The sequence below is a fragment of the Sander lucioperca genome, chromosome 7, assembly GCF_008315115.2.
Source record: "Sander lucioperca isolate FBNREF2018 chromosome 7, SLUC_FBN_1.2, whole genome shotgun sequence".
Classification (NCBI taxonomy): domain Eukaryota; kingdom Metazoa; phylum Chordata; class Actinopteri; order Perciformes; family Percidae; genus Sander; species Sander lucioperca.
The window spans coordinates 31,742,074-31,762,276 of NC_050179.1; the positions used below are offsets into that span (position 1 = coordinate 31,742,074).

Below are 20,203 nucleotides of genomic sequence, written 5' to 3' on the forward strand. Positions count from 1 at the left end.
CCTCAGTGACGACTCTCTCCATTCACGAGAGGGACGTCAACAGACTCTTTAAGTGACAGAATCCCAGGAAAGCTGCTGGACCGGATGCTGTCTCCCCATCCAGCTTGAAGCACTGTGCTGATCAGCTGTCTCCAGTGTTCACAGACATTTTTAACACCTCACTGGAGACATGTCACGTGCCAGTCTGCTTCAAGACCTCAACCATAATCCCTGTCCCCAAGAAACCAAGGACCACAGGACTTCAGACCCGTCACCCTGACCTCTGTGGTTATGAAGTCCTTTGAGCGCCTTGTGCTTTCACACCTCAAAGCCATCACCGACCCCCTCCTGGACCCCCTGCAGTTTGCCTACAGAGCCAATAGGTCTGTAGATGATGCAGTCAATTTGGCCCTCCACTACATCCTCCAACACCTGGACTCCACAGGAACCTACGCCAGGATCCTGTTTGTGGACTTCAGCCCTGCCTTCAACACCATCATCCCGGCTCTGCTTCAGGAGAAGCTCTCCCAGCTAGGCGTGCCTGACTCCACCTGCAGGTGGATCACTGACTTCCTGTCTGACAGGAAGCAGCATGTGAAGCTGGGGAAACACGTCTCCGACTCACAGACCATCAGCACCAGATCCCCCCAGGGCTGCGTTCTTTCTCCTCTGCTCTTCTCCCTGTACACCAACAGCTGCACCTCCAGTCACCAGTCCGTCAAGCTTCTGAAGTTTGCGGACGACACCTCCCTCATCGGACTCATCTCTGATAGAGACGAGTCCGCCTACAGGTGGGAGGCTGACCACCTGGTGACCTGGTGCAACCAAAACAATCTAGAGCTCAATGCTCTAAAGACAGTGGAGATGGTTGTGGACTTCAGAAAGAACCCAGCCCCACCTGCCCCCATCACCCTCTGTGGCTCCACAATTGACACTGTGGAGTCTTTCCGCTTCCTGGGAACTACCATCTCCCAGGACCTCAAGTGGGAGCTGAACATCAGCTCCCTCGTCAAGAAAGCACAACAGAGGATGTACTTCCTGCGGCAGCTGAAGAAATTCAACCTGCCAATGACAATGATGGTGCACTTCTACACAGCCATCATTGAGTCCATCCTCACATCGTCCATCACCATCTGGTACGCTGCTGCCACTGCCAAGGACAAGGGCAGGCTGCAGCGTGTCATTCGGTCAGCTGAGAAGGTGATTGGCTGCAATCCGCCGCCGCTCCAGGACCTATACGCCACCAGGACTCTGAAGCGTGCTGGAAAGATTGTGGCTGACCCCTCCCACCCCGGACACAAGCTCTTTGAGCCACTCCCCTCTGGCAGGAGGCTGAGGTCCATCAGGACCAAAACCTCACGCCACATAAACAGTTTTTTCCCCTCCGCCACTAGCCTTATTAACAAGGCCCGGAACCCACCCTGACTCTCTCCAAACTTCTCCTGCTCCTCATGCCACTGTACCTACTCTGCTGTAGCGTTCCTTTTTACTACTGTTTAACTTATTTTACTATTTATTTAAATTTATTTTATCGTTATTAATACATACTGTGTGTATATGTTTATACTTATATTGTTTATATTCTTTTAATCCTTCTTATATTTGAATGTGTGACATGCTCCAACAACACCATGACAAATTCCTCGTATGTGCAACGTACTTGGCAATAAAGCCCTTTCTGATTCTGATTCCGATTCTGATATGGAGCACTACATTACATGTCATGTAGCTGACGCTTTTATCCAAAGCGACTGAAAGGTCTGATACAGCCACAGTGTCTTTTTTTTTATACCTGATTGTGGTATTGCTCAGACTTTATCATTTTGTTAAAGCTGCATTATTGAATTCTTCCTCTCACCTTCCCCATCACCTTATTGTGGTGGAGAGGTTTGTGTGTCCCTATGAACCTGAGGGCTGTGTTGTCTGGAGCTTTGTGCGCCTGGTAGGGTCTCCCATAGCAAAGTGGTCTCAGGTGAGGGGCCCGACAAAGAATAGTTCAAAAACCCTATGAATAAATGAGGAAGAGATAGAGTGACCCTGCCCGGAGTAAGCCCGGGGCCCCTGTCTGGAGCCAGGCCCAGAAGGAGGGCCCGTCAGCGAGTGCCTGGTGGCCGGGTTTGCCATGGAGCCCGGCTGGGCACAGCCCGAAAAAGCTACGTGGCACCTCTCTCTCCATCCCATGGGCCCACCACCTGTGGGAGGAACCGCTGGGGTCGGGTGTGCTGCCACATGGGTGGCGGTGAAGGTCAGGGGCCTCGACGGACTAGACCCGGGCGGCAGAGGCTGGCTCTGGGGACGTGGAATGTCACCTCTCTGTGGGGAAAGGAGCCGGAACTTGTGCGGGAGGTGGAGCGCTACCAGTTGGATCTGGTGGGGCTTACCTCTACGCACAGTCTCGGTTCTGGAACCATACTCCTGGATAGGGGTTGGACACTTTTCTTCTCCGGAGTTGCCCAGGGTGTGAGGCGCCAGGCGGGTGTGGGGATACTCACAAGCCCCCGGCTGAGCGCCGCTACATTGGAGTTTACCCCGGTGGACAAGAGGGTCACCTCCCTACGCCTGCGGGTTGTGGGGGGGAAAACTCTGACTGTTGTTTGTGCATATGCACCAAACAAGAGTTTGGAGTATTCGGCCTTCTTGGAGACCTTGAATGGAGTCCTGTATGGCTCCAGTTCTGCTGGGGGACTTCAACATGCATGTGGGCAATGATGGAGATACATGGAGAGGCGTGATTGGGAGGAACGGCCTCCCTGATCTAAACCAGAGTGGTTGTCTGTTGTTGGACTTCTGTGCTAGTCATGGATTGTCTATAACAAACACCATGTTCGAACATAGGGATGCTCATAAGTGTACCTGGTACCAGAGCACCCTAGGCCAAAGGTCAATGATCAATTTTATAATCATTTCATCTGATCTGAGGCCGTATGTTTTGGACACTCGGTTGAAGAGAGGGGCGGAGCTGTCAACCGATCACCATCTGGTGGTGAGTTGGGTCAGGGGGTGGGGGAAGACTCTGGACAGACCTGGTAAGCCCAAATGGGTAGTGCGGGTAAATTGGAAACGTCTGGAAGAGACAGACTTTCAACTCACACCTCCGGCGGAGCTTTTCGTGCATCCCTGTGGAGGATGGGGGCATTGAATCTGAGTGGACAATGTTCAAAGTTTCCATTGCTGAAGCTGCGGCGGGGAGCTGTGGTCTTAGGGAAGCCGTCCGACTGAAGAAGGAGTCTTTCCGGGATATGTTATCCCAGAGGACTTCGGAGGCAGTTGCAAGGTACCGAAGGGCCTGAAGGGCTGCAGCCTCTGCCGTGAAAGAGGCAAAGCAGCGGGTGTGGGAGAAGTTCGGAGAAGACATGGAGAAGGACTTTCAGTCGGCACCAAGGTGCTTCTGGAAAACCATTCGCCACCTCAGGAGGGGGAAGCGGCGAACCATCCAAGCTGTGTACAGTAAGGATGGGACGCTGTTGACCTCAACGGAGGAGGTAATAGGGCGGTGGATGGAGCACTTTGAGGAACTCCTAAATCCAGCTAATACGCCCTCTATGGTAGAGGCAGAGCTGGAGGATGATGGGGGATTGTCGTCAATTTCCCTGGTGGAAGTCGCTGAGGTAGTCAAACAACTCCACAGTGGCAAAGCCCCAGGAATTGATGAGATCCGTCCAGAAATGCTTAAAGCTCTGGGTGTGGAGGGGTTGTCTTGGTTGACACGCCTCTTTAACACTGCATGGAAGTCTGGGACGGTGCCTAAGGAGTGGCAGACCGGGGTGGTGGTTCCCCTGTTCAAAAAGGGGGACGAGAGGGTGTGTGCCAATTACAGGGGTATCACACTTCTCAGCCTCCCCGGTAAAGTCTACTCCAAGGTGCTGGAAAGGAGGGTTCGGCCGATAGTTGAACCTTGGGTTGAAGAGGAACAATGCGGATTCCGTCCTGGTCGTGGAACAACGGATCAGATCTTCACTCTCGCAAGGATCCTGGAGGTCTAGACCACACTATAATTCACAAAGACACAACAATCCCTCCCCAAGAGCATTTGCACTTAGTGCAGCGGCCCTGAGGAAAAACAGACAGACAGAACTTGTCTCTTGGTGGGCGGCCATCTACCTCGACCAGTTGGGGTGAGAGAGAGAAAGGGGGAGATAGGGGCAGAGAGAGAGAGAGAGGAGGTGGAAGATCCACAGACTAATGACTAATAATACAAGGCACCACGAGGTGACGTGCTTTCAGCAACCGTTGCAGTTGAGTTTAGCTGACAAAAGCAGCAATGCCAGTTAGGTTTAGGCACCAAAACAGCTAATTAACATTAAAAAAAAAAGATGGTGGTTTGGATTAAAACACCGGTCCCCTTAAGTAGAACTCCCGGGACACAAACACACATTTCCTGGCTGAAAGTCTTTTGTTTTTTCCCTGGGACATGAACTCTGCTCCCCGGCTTGAAAGCCTAACACAAACCTAACCCTAATAATAATAATAATAAACCAGCACAAACTCAATGGGGCCCTTTGGGGTTTGAACCCTAATGATAATAAAAATCTGAGCAGTTTCAATATGATTAAGCCCTGCTGCTTCGCATACCATGTCCTCAATGGTAGCTCAATTGTTCAGTTCTTTGCATGTTTTTCCAATATTGAAGTAATGAAGGTTCTAGGTCGCAGATATATCTGTGCAGTCTAGCAATTGTCGACTTAAGGTCCATTATCTGCTGCAGGAGGGGAGGAGGATCATTCCCAGACAGAATAAAATTACAGAATAATTACAGTATATAAAATGATTATTAGCCTAGGATACATTTGTGTGATGTAGCTAGTGATAGTGGAGAGTGGATGGAGAGAGCTGTACTGTAGCTTCCGAGACTGCCGGCACTCAGGTGTCTCACACTCTCTCTCTCACACACACACACGAGAAATTAGATTGATCTATTACAATATTTGTTGTGTAAATCAAAAACACATTTATGAGCCACACTGTTGAACTGGGTGACATGTTCCTTCATTGCCATGAAAAAACACTTTATTGTCCCACATACACTGTCCTGCTGCCCCAAATACTATAATGTTTGAGTAAGATAACATTTGTTAAAATCTACAGTGGGCAGCTGTTTCAGAAAAAAATTTAGTAGAATTAAACTATACATTTGTTGTTTTTAAAGATTTACATCTTTAGTGTAAACCAATAGGCTTATAGCTGTACTCAACAGAAGTACAATAAAAGTACACAGTACGATACTAGTATCTAAGCACTACTTGTGTCATCCCACCCTGTCTAAGAGTTAATATGCATATTTTTAAAGTCCCTGTGTGAAAGATTCAAACACTTCTGACACCAGATCATCCCCACCTCTACTGGACCAACTGAATCCCACATAAATGTGACTGAATAAGTTGAAGCAACAGATAGACATCACATTTTACCAGGACGGACTTACAAATAAAAACATAAGTAATCAGAACCAGACTAAAGCTCAGTGAATACATTTAAATACTACCTAGTCTTGCATCGCAAGATCTCAGCAGTGCTGTGTCAACGCTGGAGTATGGTCTGGCTTCAATGCTTATCTATCAAGAATTCTAAAACACTAACCAAACTCAAAATTATTAAATTTTTCTTTTATTTAACTGAAATAATAGTTGCAAATCTGTTAAGGCACCTTATTACATCCACACAGATGTCATGAGTAACTCAAAGGTATAGTTGTCAATAACTTAATATAAACAAATTGGGTAACATTCACATTAAAGATGAAGAAATTCGGGTGTGTTTGAACATACTGGACTTAAGAGAACATATTTTACAATTACATTCAATAAGATACTCTGGAGCTGCATTTAGATATTCAACAAGGCAGGAGCAAACTGAATCCTTCTTGTCCCTAAAACACTTTTCATACATACTATTCATATAGATAGGCGTGGGTGCTGTCCAAAGAGTGGTACATGTCAGAGACCAGGCTCATGTTGCATTGACTTGAAATATTCAAAATAGCACCGAGTCAAAAGTTTAGACATTTTTTTAACACCTCTGGTCAAACTTGGCAAGCTGTGCGTGAGTCCTTTGTTATGCATGATATTGCATAATTTTGTAAGACAACATGAATGCATGTGCTGCTCTAAAATGAACAGGATTAAATGGATGTTGATGATGTTATCTGAAGGCACTAAGGAGCAATTGTTTCTCCGCTCAGTTTGATTTCTTCTTTCTGCAGCTTGAATCCTTCTTAGAGCAAAGAAACACACTTTGGGGAGGGTCGCTTTCAGACAGGTTGTCACATGATGGGGGAAATCCTTTGGGTATAGCCATTGTCAGTTTTCAAAGCCCATTAGTTTAGGAGTTCATGTCTTCTTAGTAGAACTTGAAGGTCTACTCTATAGCACCAGGCCTGGTGGCCACATAGACAAAGACAACGATGAGCAGCACCACTACAGCTAGTGTAGGCAGTACTATAGTGGCCACCTGCTGTCGGGCTTCCTGCATGGCCTGCTTACGTTCCTTCTTGTCCTTGGACGTTTCTTTTTTGGGTTTGCCTTTGAGCTGCCTCATGATATCTCCACGACTGCTCACTCTGTCTTTGCTGTGCTCACAGGAACCTGGCTGAGACAGAAACATACCGCAATGAGTCAACTTTCAAGTAAAGTTGTAGACAGCTGAGCATCATTACCTGGAACATCAGACATTGGAACTCTCTACCAGGACATTTTCGTATTGTTCTCATTAGGGTTGGGTACCATTTAGATTTTTACAATTCCGATGCCGAACCGGTACTTTTAAAACGATTCCGATTCCTAAACCGATTCTTGAAAAACTGAAAAATGACATAAAAGAAAGGCTTTTTTTTATGGAGTTTTTTTTAAATTGAAAATTATTTAAATTGAACAATATATTAGCGTTTTAAAATACTTAAATATATAATAAGTAAACCTAAGTCACCTAACACATAACTACAATAATTTAACAAATAACAGTTACACTATTAACAAGTAACAACAAAATAAATGTTGTTGAGTTGGTATGCCAACCAGCTTCAAACTTTAGCAGTTCTTTTGCAGAAAAATGACCATAGACACCTCTCCTGACTTATGGCATATCCTGCACAGGAGAAAACTCTCTCAGATGGTGTCCAAGAGGCCTGTACACACAGGTATGAGTTTGAAAGGGCAGACAATTTGGGGAGGCTGTCAATAGACTAGCAGAGCAAGTGTAATATGTTTACTAGTGATCACGTGCAGTCAATGAATGGTTAATATGCTTTTACGTCCGTTTTGGTGAGCCCAGAGGGAAAATAAGCCATTTTAAAAGTAGCCTACATTAACGGTAGCTAGCTAACGGTAGACTACAGAGAAAATGTGATATTTTTATGTCCGTTTCGGAGCGTGAACAAAAAGCCGTCTATCAGCATGCGAGTGCATGTCCGAGAATAGCGCGGACATGCGCTTGCGAGCGGGCACGTGCGCCACTCGGCAGAAAAGGGAGAAAGAAAAAAAGAGTCTGCCGCTGTCTGGAGCGACGAGAAGCGAGGCACAAAGACATAATTCTACAAATGTAACTGTAAATAATTAATTAAATGTTTTATATAATGAACAAATAGTCTTTGTTTCCCCGAAAAATTACGTAAGTGGGCCCCAGAGGATGAGGGCCAAACATTACTGGGCCTTGGCACAAAAAAGTTTGAGAAAGGTTCCCCTATATCATACCTTGCAACTCTAAATCCAGCACAGCAATCCTTAACCCCTGTGTTGAATTCGGGTCACATTGACCCGTTTTAAATTTTTGTTTTATATCAGAAAATGTGGGACGTAGAAATAAGCGCTGAAAATGTGTAGAAGAAAAATTTTAAAATTGGGGGAGGGAGTTAGGAAGTAGGAAGTGTGAGTAGGATTTTTTTTTTTTTTTTTTTTTTTTTACATTCATTAATTTACATGTAATTTATGTGCCCATTACTTTGTTTGTCTAATAACTCCAATGCTGCAGGCGCAATTGTATATGAAAAAGAGCTTTAAATGCAAAAATGTAATGTGATAAAACCAATTACAATTATCTTGGGCGGTGCTAAGCTCTGGGCGCAGGGACGATGGCTCTGCAAAATGGTCTCAGGAAAGAAATTCTTTTGGTGCAACATTTCCACCCCGCAAAAGAAAACGCCACATACAGTATTAAATGAAGTTAACTCTTCGGACAATACACCGACGTGAGCTATATAAATAAGCTGGATACATAGTTAAAAGTAATATGCTCTTACTAGTGTATCGCAGTGTGTATTTTGTCTAATGCTGCACGATTAATCTAATTGCAATTACAATGTCACTCTGTGCGATTACATAACCGCAAAAATTTTGCGATTTAAAAGTAAACAAAAAGGTCTGCTGTGTGTGTGACACTCTGTGTGCACTGCAGTCTCCACTTTGTAACACACATAGATATATCTATGGTAACACACTTCACTTTACTGACAGTATTAACAACAGATAGAGTCACCATGTCTTTAGAAGCTTGGTGTTTACTACATCGTCTCTTTTTCCTCACGCTTTTCTCTTACGCAGCCGCTATGCTTTTAAGAATTACGCTTCCCCACAACAGAGCATGCAGACAACAAAGTAGGGGTGACCCAGTCTAATATTTCCACACCGCAGTACCACTCCCTCACTTGGGTGAGCGAGGTAGTAGGCCTGTAACAATTCCAAATTTTGCTGGACAATTAATTGTCTCAGAAATAATTGCGATTAACAATATAATTGTCTCTTTGTAGTGAAATATTTTTTTTAATTAATTAATACATTTTTCAATCAAATTAAAGTTTAACTGAATCCCAGGATACATCTTTTGTCATATATCACTGTTGTGTAACCCAGATACGCAGGTTCATAGCCTACGAAGTAAACCCTGCCTCTCAATTATCATTTATATATCATAAAACATTGTATTTTTTGCTTAAATGAACAAAAAAATTTAAACAGAACATTTATTCCTGTCAATAAAAAACAAAGCATTAATCATAAACAAAAAACAGAGCGCGTTTAAATTCTTTGGCTTTAGATGGCTACAGCCCAGGATGTTTGGAGTTGCTATTGCAACAAGTGACAGCTGCCGCTAGCATAGCTTTAGCTCAAGAGTCCGACCAATAATCACTTATATAATTGCAATTTGGCACATCTAAACGAAATCAACAATAACCATCAACAGTCATACCCCTTAGGACCTTAGCAAAAGTTAGCAAAGAAGTTGTTCTGAACAGATTAGAAAAATAAAAGCACAAATCCCTGTGGAACTACGTTAGCATAATGCTAATGAATGATGGCCATCTCCGCTACAGCGTCGTCATTTTCTGTAACGTTACTAGCTAATTATCCAAAGCACCATAGAAGATTAAACACCACAGACGGACTAGCTAGCTAACTACATTACTTAAACACATGCTAAGGTGCTTCGGTAGATTTTCAACGTTCGAAAGATGACTGGACTCGCAACTGCGGGTGGGACTTCCTCTGGTAGGAATCCATAGGATCATAGGCTAGCTAACGTTACTGTTAGGTGACGCTATGCCGGTACTGCAAACGCGCTTGATGGATCCAAACAATTGTGTGACCAATCTCATTAAAAAAATGCTCTAATGCTTTAACTGTGGTTATACAAAAAGGACCGCGGTTATGTAAAATAATTGTGGTTAGACAATTATTTAAGTTAGAGATGTGAAGGCAGAGAGCTAAGACCACTACTGTGCAATAAAAAATACATAGAGGTTGCTTTGCCTGGTCATAAGCAAACAGCATGTTTCTTAATATTGAGTTTGAATACACAGTTGGTGATTAAATATACATAATCTTGGGGCGGCCCCTAGCTCACCCAGTAAGAGCTTTGAGAGTCCTGCAGCGTCCTGCAGCGAAGCGGGTTCGAATCCGACCTGCTGCCCCCCACCTCTCTCCCCCTTTCATGTCTATCCACTGTCTCTACACAATAAAAGGGAAAAGCTCAAAAAAAAAATCTTTAAAAAAAATATATACATAATCTTAACTATTTAGCTCGTCAAAACAAATAGTGCTTGTATGTTTTGAGTGTAAAGTACAGTGACTACGTTTACGTGCACATAATATTCCGGTTTTTGCTCTTATTCCGAAAAGACAATATTCTGACTAATATGTTTACACGGCTAATGAAAATGTGAATATTCCACTAATATTCCAGTTTACATGCACCCCTGCAAAATAGGATTTTTTTCCCCATGTCTGTCTATAGGGATGAGGTGGAGCGGCTGATAGTGTGGTGCAGCGATAACAACTTGCTCCTGAATACCTCAAAGACCAAGGAGCTCAAAATAGACTACAGGAAAAAGAAAACAGACATTCCACCACTAATCATCAGCGGGGACTGTGTGGGGAGGGTGGCGGACTTCCACTTCCTGGGAGTCCACATTGAGGAGGGCCTGACCTGTAGCATGAACACCTCTGAGCTGCCGAAAAAGGCCCATCAGAGACTGTATTGCCTGAGAGTACTCAGGAAAAACAACATCACACAGAGACTGCTGGTGTCCTTCTACCGAGCCTCCATAGAGAGCATGTTGACATACTACGTGTGTGTGGTACAACAGCTGCACAGTGGCTCAGAGGAAAACGCTCCAAAGGGTCATTAACACTGCACAGAAGATCGTCGGCTGCCCTCTCCTTACACTGGAAGAACTACACAGTTTCCGCTGTCTCAAAAAAGTCTAGAACATTCTAAAGGCCACCCCCTGTTCGAACTGTTACTGTCAGGCAGACGGTACAGAGCCATCAGGGCAAAAACAAATAGATTCAAAAACAGTTTTTACCCAACTGCAATAACTAAAATCAATGCTGATAAATTGAACTGAACCGATAGTCCATTGAGAGATTGCGCAATAAGTGTCACTATGTATGTAAGGATGCTCATGCTGCTGTGTATATATGTAGGTTTTAGAGGATGGATACCTGAACGACCAATGGGCCGGGCCGGGTTCGGACAGATATTTAGAAATGATGTTCGGGTTCAGGTCGGGCTCGGTCACATCAGCGCGATAAGGGACTGAACATTTTAAATTTAAAAAAGTTTATTATGTAGGTGCGCGCCTGTGCGCTTGTTGCCCCGTGTGCGCTGATGCGCTCATCTGTTGACATTTCCGAATGCCTTCCTACAGTTGCGTAATAAAAGCGGGCTTTCCACACTTAACTGTGTCGGGCTCGGGTCGGGCTCGGACATAAATATTTTAATGCCTGTTGGGCTCGGGCCGGGTTCGGTTACTGCTCTGTCGGACGCGGGCCGGGCTCGGACAGAAAAATGCGGCCCGATCCACACTCTAGTAGGTAAGAATGCCTGTTCATGCTGCTTTTAGCTATGTATCATTTTATTCATTTTTTTTTTATTTTTTTTTTTACTACTTTTGGTTAGCCTATGTCTTAAAAATTACGCACTGCCGGGTCAGTACTTTTGAAAATTTCGTTGTACAAGTGAGAATGACAATAAACTTATATTCTATTATATTCCTTTAAAGGAACACGCCGACTTATTGGTACTTTAGCTTATTCACCGTAACCCCCAGAGTGAGATAAGTCCATACATATCCTTCTCATCTCCGTGCATGTTGTAGCTCTTTCCGACGGCTCCACCGCTAGCTTAGCCTAGCATGGATCCTGAAGGTAACTGGTTCCAACTAGCCTACTGCTCCGAATAAGTGACAAAATAACACCAATATGTTCCTATTTACATGTTGTGATTTGTATAGTCACCGCGTGTACAAATAACAAGGTCACATGAGACACAGCCATCTTCTAACCGTATATAAACTGGGAACTATAGTCTCAGAAAAGTGAAGCATTTACTGTGTACAGAGCCAGCATATTTTCTCATGTAAATGGGTTGATCAAGGGTTTATTTCAACCAAACCAGAGGGGAGATTGTGGAAAGATGAATCAAGATGGCTTTTGGTAGTTTTATTTTGTTTGTGTCGACTAAGGAGCCAGCCACACGGAGACGCTATTTGATGCAAACGCACGTTTTGCATCGTTTGGGCCAATCGTCCAAACGAATCCTATAAAAGCACTGCCTGAAAACGCACTTTTTTGAAACCTGGTCCCAGGGTGAAAAAAATTTGAAAGTGGCTCCCTTTTGGCTTCGTTTGGACGGCGAAGCCGCATACGTGCGTATCGATGATGTCATCGCCACACCCCTCGACCTCTAATGTTATGTAGCTAACATTAAACATGGCTAAAGTAACTGATGCTCCAGCAGGGGCGTAACGTTAACGTTAGCTGCTATGGTTAGCTGTTGATGTCCAGATGTATGCAGATGATGCTGTAATCTTTACACATGCTAAGAACTACCAAAAGATAGCATCCACACTTACATCTGCTATGGCTCACATTGATGACTGGCTCACTAAGTCATGTCTCTACCTAAACACCAAAAAAACTGTTTGTATGGCGTTTACCAAGCAAAACATGAAGGTGTCACATTCTAATGTGTTCCTTAAGAGGACAGGAGCTTGATATTGTTAATGAATTCAAGTATCTAGGAGTCATGTATGACTCCACCCTAACGTTCAAATGTCATGTGAAAAAGGTGGCAAATAAAGTTAAATTTAATTTGCGGAATTTTAAACAAGTTAGGCCATTTCTTGACAACAAAGCTGCCAAGTTGTTTTTGTATACTATGATTCTTTCACATATTGAGTATTGTTTTACAAACTGGTCACTAACTAGCATAACTACTCTTAAAAGCATTGAATCTCTATTTAAGAAAGTCATAAAAACTTTTGATAAAAAGGCATTGTCAATTCACCATTGTGATATCTTAGAGAGACATACATTTTTAAGTTTTGAAAATTTTAAACATTTCAGGTATGCATGCTTGATATATAAAGTGTTATATAATCTTGCCCCCCCTCCGCTGCATGACTTCATTCGAAGACTTGAAAGCGGAGGAAGTACACGTGCCTCTGCAAAAGGGGACTGTGTGATACCATTTAGACGCACCACTTTTGGACAAAACGTATTGTCAATAATAGGAGGTAAACTCTGGAATAGCTTGCCCCTCCCAATAAGAGACTGTCCTACATTCAACACTTTTAAAACTCATTTAAAACAGTGGCTTCTAGAAAACCAGAGATGCACTCACTTTTAACAGTCACACATTTTTTTATTTTTTTTTTATCCCATACACTTTCACTGGTAAATTGAATGCAGTATAGAGGTGGATGAATAACGTTTTTGTCATGTATTATGCATCATGTATTTTTGTTTTGTTTTGCTTGTTTGTTTTGTCAATGTCACTATTATGTGTACCTTTTAATGTATAGTGAATGAGCGCTGTATGATTGCTGGTTGTCTCTGTTAGCCTTATGTTACCTGCCTAGGGACTGCAGATGGAAAGTAGTTACTTTAACTAATTCTGGCATATTTACATGGCGTTTTTATACAACAATGTTCATAAATATGCATGGTCCCTATCAAATAAACCAATAAAATAAAATAAAAAAAATAAAGTGTTAGTAGACAACTTATCAACTAGCTAGCTAATCTGTCTGCTTATCAACTCCTTGAACGGATTATAGTAACTTTTAGCACGGCTTATTGTAGAAAGGCTGCCGCAAGAAAAACGTGTAGATTATCAAAAAGACATTGGATCATTGATGTTTGTTTGACTGCCGATGTTAGCTAGCAGAGCTAACGTTAGTGCCCTTAGCTTGACTTAGCTTGTCATGTCCGATGGCAGACAGAATTGCAAAATAAATAGCAATCCAACAGCACATTATACAATGTAAACAAAGACACGTTTTCTTGCGGTGGCCTTTATAAAATGAGCAGTGGTGAAAGTCTATCATGTTATGATCGGGAGTGACAGAAGACTATGCTCTTCTTCTCCGTTTTTGGTGAATTTCTGTAGCAGAAACAGCGCCACCTGTAGGCCTGGAATATGAAGTAGCGTGTTGAGTCTTCTACAAATGGATCCGTTTGGACGCACATTTTTTTTGACACGGTTCCAGGGAAGACGAGGAAAAAAAAGATCGTTTTGGTACGTGTGGACTAGAGGTCTGATCGGGCCGAATTTTTCCGTCCGAACCCGGCCCGCGTCTGACAGAGCCATGACCGAACCCGGCACGAGCCCGACAGGCATTAAGATATTTATGTCCGAGCCCGACACAGTTAAAATCTTGTTTTTTTTTCTCATACTAATGACACATGTACGTTTGTTTGTGTGGAAAGCCCGCTTTCATTAAGCAACTATAGGAAGGCATTCGGAAATGTCAACAGATAAGCGCATCAGCGCACACGGGGGAACAAGCGCACGTTAATAAGCTGTTTAATTTAAAATGTTCAATGTGTTAACCTTTCCTGATTGCTTCGATTCCGACCGTGATCAGAAAACCAGGGGAGACTCGTTACCTCCAGGGCCGACGTTATATAACGTCGGGGTTAAAATCCTGTTTCTGGTGAGTAGATGAATGAACTTTGCTTTCAGTCTGGGGTTTATCTCGGACACCGCACACACTGTGTACAAAACTTAAACTTATTCCACCAACTCTGCTCCGGTCACATCTACACGTCTGCTTCCTCTTTCTCTATCTCTCTTCTGCCCACTTTACACACGAAATTAGCTCTCTTAAAAAGGAGCTGCAGCACCATTTTACAACAAATGCCTTATCCAGCTGAACTGAGCCCGACCCGAACCCGACCATAATTTCTAAATATCTGTCCGAACCCGGCCCGGCCCGTCGGGTACCATCGGGACCCGTCGGGCTCGGGTCGGGTATCCATGCCTTAGTGTGGACGTGGCCTAAGACTGAAGTGTGTTTTATGATCATAAAATTACTGTTTATTTAAATGGGGTCTGGTAGGTTTGGCAATAGGGATTTCAGGGCGGTTTCATGTTAAAAAAAAGGATCTTGCTCTTCAACAAAAAGGTTGACCTCTGTAGGGATCCTTTCTATAATGTTGTCAGCAGTGCTAGTCCTTGGCATTGGCCATATGGCAGTTACCTAGGGCGCCACATGCTGGAGGGGCGCCTCTGTTCGCGCTTCCTAGTGTTCTGTCTTGCAAATCGTAATTGAACATATAGAAAATAAACAATAACAAACCTGTCTCATCATTTGACCTGGCCCTGTCCCTGGCCTGCACTTGCAGTGGCGCATTGCGTTGCTTGCGCACCTACTGTGCAAGTGGGGGGGGGGTTATCGGTGCGCTTGCAGGAGAGAGAGATATACCTGATTAAAAGATATCAAGAGGCAGGTTACATCTTTAATTTTACATAATGAAAAGACTGTCCAAGCCCCCTTAGATTCCCAATACGACAACCAAGAAAAGAGGAGGAAAAGAGATCCCAATGTAAAGGTATATCGCCTTAAAAAAGTGCTGTTTTGTAGGGCTGCCACCTCTTAGTCGATTAGTCGACTAATCGGTCGTTTTGGTCTTAGTCGACTAAGATTTCTTTAGTTGATGAGTAATTTTTTATGCTTATTCATGCTTAATTACTCATTTCCAAGAAACTTATGAGCACATTTCTGGTAAACACAAGATTTAAAGTGGTGCTTTTGCAGGATTAATTGTGGAGAAACTCAGTTTTACAGATGGTTTATTAACTACATTTATATTGTGCTTTTCTAGTCTTAACCACCTCTCAAAGACCACAGCTCTGTCGATTACATCAACTAATCGACAAAATCATATAAGTGTTAGTCGACTAAGAATTTCTTTAGTCGAGGACAGCCCTACTGTTTTGTATAAAGAAGTTTCATTTGTAGCTTAGCTAAGTTGAACTAAAGCAAAGTTGGCCAATAATGCTAGAAAATTATGCTGTGATAGCTGCTGAGGATTAGAGGACATTTATGAATCATGATGTCGAGCCAGTAACTTAACTGTTGCTGCTATGGTTTTGCTGGCTGCTTAACGTGTAACTTTTAGGGCTTATCCTAACGTTACCTTTCTTAGTACGTTAGCTATAGCGCTGAATTTCCATAATCAATAGGGGCAAATAATTACCCGTATTGTTGGGCATGTGTAACTATACAATTGTAGTGCAACTCTTTTATTCTAGTAATGTATAATTACAACTAGGTCTTTTATGTTATGTTGAACATGGCACTGGTGCAAGTAGTAGTAAGCAGGCTGCAGCAGTTGTTTGCCATGTGTCCTCTGCAGCTGCTGCAGCTACATTATATTGCTTGTAAAGTAATGGTAAATCTACTCTATATCTGTCCAAATGCACTTAGGAAACACTTGCAGAAGCCCAAAGCATTTAAGTTTAAGCATTTATTTGTGGTCTCTGACGTTGTCTTAAGCAAGTGAAGTGTAATTGATTTTTTTGTATAATTCTAACAATTAATAATTAAAAAAAGAAATTATCCCAATATTTATATAATATATATATAACATTTCTGAACCTTTATAGTGACAGAACATCATGGGAAATGTAGCTTCCACACAGATAAAGACAATTTACAGAGTACTTAAATACTAGTCACATTAGACTGCATATATATCTATTTATTCAAGTATCTACAGGACACATTAAAGCTAGAAAAACTTACCCCCATCCAAAAATAATTATTACTTCATAATTTATGCTTCAGGCCTGATTTGCTGTAATGTGTGGATCATTGTGTATCCTTAGACATTGTGTAATGATTAATATCTATAATAATATCTATGATTGGCTTTCAGGTGAAAGAACAAACCAACCAATACACTGACACTACAACTGAAACACATCCAGAAGTATAAACTCCTTTGTTCCATGTGCTATACGTCGGCTTTATTTGCACATGTAATGTAGAATTTTTTTTAGATTGCTCCTGTAGTGTAAAATTTTGTTGTATATATTACATACAGGAAACTTTTTTGTACTTCATGTCTTTGTATTGTTGTCTTGTTTATTTGTATGTTGTTTGAATGCGTTTTTTTTATCTTGCACTCCTGACTGCATATCAAGTTTCCCATTTGGGATAAGAGAGTGACTGAACTGAACTGAAGTGCGTGAGTCCGTCAAGGCAACATCTATAGATCCTGCTGACTGGCCAGCCCCATCTTATACAGTGCGGACAGAGTTAGTCAGCAGAGGGCCATATCAGGTAACATCAGACTTTAAATTTCCAAAAAGAGAAGATGGGAGAAGTAGCCATCACCACCACCTCTACAGACAATTATTAAATGGAGAGAAAATCAAGAGAATCTGGGTGGTTTATTCCAAGAAAAAAAAGTAGTTTATACTGCTTCTGTTGCAAACTCTTCTCACAAAAAACATTCAATCTAATCAGTGATGGGGTTAATGACTAGAAAAATTGCAGTAAAATACTTAAAATCCAGGACTGGACCTTTTGTATTCTGTTTTTATATTATATTACACTGCTTTGTATTGTTTGAACATAGAACCTTTTCAATGCATGCTGTAGAAACAGTCAGTCAGTTTTTAATTTAGAATTTATGTAAAACCTGAACAGGAACTATTGCTTTATTTGTTTATGTTTGTTTTTTTATTGTAGGAAGTTTCTTTGAAAAATATTAAACTGTTGTGGGATGTCAGTTGGCTGTTGTCCATAAATTATGGTGACAGGCTTTGACCCTGGGGAGGGAGGGGCTACGAATCCTAATCTCGCTTAGGGAACCCAAATAGCTAGGACCGGCACTGGTTGTCAGACACTTAGTAGATGTAAATTGAAGGTGATCAATCACCCATTAACCTTATATTGCAGCTTGTTTCGCTGCAGGTCTTGCTCAATACTGGACCAATTTGAAATTGTTGTTCCCATCAGTCACCTAGGGCGCTTTCACACCTGCCTCGTTTAGTTCGGTTGAATCAAACTAGAGTTTGTTTGCCCCGCTGGTGCGGTTCGTTTGGGCAGGTGAGAACGCGGCAATACATTCTGGTGCACACCATAAGCGGACCAAACAAGCGTACCGAGACCTGCTTGAAGAGGTGGTGATCCGTACATGAACAGCACCAACTATACATACTCCGCAAGTCTGAGCTAATGTCTCTGCAGTCAAGTGTGTTAATGAGGTTTAACAAACTCTGAGTCTAACCCTGAACTCTGAGTTGATTTACCCTGAGATAGGAAACTGAGTTTTCGGTTCCAGAACAGCTGATTTGAGTTGGTTCAATCAACTCAGAGTAGGCTGACTCAGAGTTAAGCGCGTGCACCACCACTATAAAAAGGCAGCATGAATGGAGCCATGATACTACAATTCAACATGGTAACAACCACAAACAAACTAGTCGGCGGAAATACTCATGCACACATAGAGTTTGAACATGTATTTCGTTAAAAAAGCAACACAGCGGCTGCTGCAAAAGAGAGAGAATTTGCTTGGGAGAAAATTGCTGCTAGAGTAAATGCGCATATTCCAATATAGTGTATATCATATTTAATCGTAAGTATAATATTACTGGCAAAATGGTATTGAACCTATAATCTATTTCATTTAGGTGCAATACTGCGGGCGAAAAAGTCATAGGCCTACTAATCCCATTCAGGCTGCAGCACCATCATTAACAGAATTATAATTCATAATCTTTTATTTCAAAGGGTTTACATCATTTACCTGCAATACTGTGGAACTCCTTTTTAATGTCTCTTACTGGTTTGTGGCCAGGGAACACTACAAAAACGTTTAAAACACGTTTCAGAGCGAGTCACACTCTTCTGACAGCGCTTTGCTATAAAGTGGCTTTACTAAAATGCTCTGCATCACCAATGTTGTAAAGAAAACTGCCGTTTGCAAAACAATTTAATGCGACACAAATAATCTGCTGGGATGTAGAGCATGTCCACGATGGGTGACGTTAGTGATATAAGGACGGATAAGGTTATGATATCTGATGATAGGAAATGATACCACTCAAATAGGTAGTTATCTGGAAATTAAAATGCGAGAAAACCCAGAGTTTCCCATCTCAGGGTTAACAAACTTTTGACAAAGTTTTCACTAAACCTGCTTTCTGAAACGGACCCCAGGTGTCAAACCAAACCTAGGGCAAATCGTTCCAAGTTTACAAACTCACCAACTGATTCGGACCAAAGCAAACGAACTACAGGTGTGAAAACGCCCTTAGACACAAAAACATGGGGAAATAGGGTCCAGTCTGAAAAATACCTTAAGTTACCCTTTAAAAATGTAAAGCACTAACGTTGCACCATGCTCTGTACGGTTTATACGCAGTTTACGTTAACTGTAACATTTGTAGTTCCAAACCATACAAATACTAGCTAATATTACGGTATATTTTAAACTGCGACTGACTGGTGCCACACGAATTGCAAACACTGTTGACAAGACAAATAACCTTTCATGTAACTTAACGTTAGTCTAGTAAACTTTAAAAACAACAACAAAAAAACGGTATCATGACATTAATTTCCAATCTCAGTTGCTGGGCGACAAATCGTTGCTGAAAACTAACGTTAACGTTACCGCGGCGCCAGCAGCAGCAGTCAAGCTAACATTACACGCCATAACATTGTTCCCTACACAAATTAGGTAACTTAATGACTTTGCCAGTGACTACGTTAAGTAACGTTACACGAGTTAACCTAGCTAGCTAAATCCGAGGACGGACTGCACTTTTACTAGGTTAGGTTAATCAGTTAGCCACATGGATAAACATTTTTGTCATGCGTAACGTTATAATACTGCTGTTGAGGGACAGTACGGTCCTGTATCCGGTGGCTCCTAATGCTAGTTAGCATGTACTAATTTTAGGAAACGTGAGCTAGTTAAGTTACAACACTGAGAAAATACTGCTGACCATTCAATAAATCTGTCATTGAGAGTTAACGTTATCTTACGGCAGAGTCCAAGTTGTCAACAGTTCCACGCTGAGAAATTTGTTTTGGCTCGCTCTTCCAGTGTTTCTCCCAGACGTCAGGTTTGTTACAGGAAAAAGTACAGTAAGTTAAAAACCTGCTGTTCCTTACATAGCTCGACGTGGCAGTCAGTGGAAAGGCTTTCAAGTTTACTAGCATGAAAACATAAAAAACTTCCGGCCATACCCTCCAAAATAAAACGCTGCATGCTGTGTAATAATAATAAGATAAGAAGTCGAAATTATGATGAACAAACAACAAATGTATTTCATGTAAGGTCTTGAGTCAGTATTATAGCTAATTTACCATAGACTATTAAAGCCAGGACAAATAACACTTTTGTACAAATCTCTTTTTGCTTCATAGTTCTGAAATAAATCCAGAGTATTTAGTACATAAACGCTTTAATTTCATTCAACATAGGTGCAG

General features: G+C 42.2%; 1 non-coding gene across 1 annotated transcript; it reads right to left on the reverse strand.

The window, feature by feature from the left end:
* Positions 1-4,964: 4,964 nt before the first annotated feature.
* Positions 4,965-19,915, reverse strand: LOC116059060. The gene is made up of 2 exons (XR_004897872.1): positions 19,757-19,915; positions 4,965-6,560 (listed from the first exon to the last, which is right to left on the reverse strand). It is a non-coding gene; the product is annotated as an uncharacterized LOC116059060 (transcript).
* Positions 19,916-20,203: the final 288 nt, after the last annotated feature.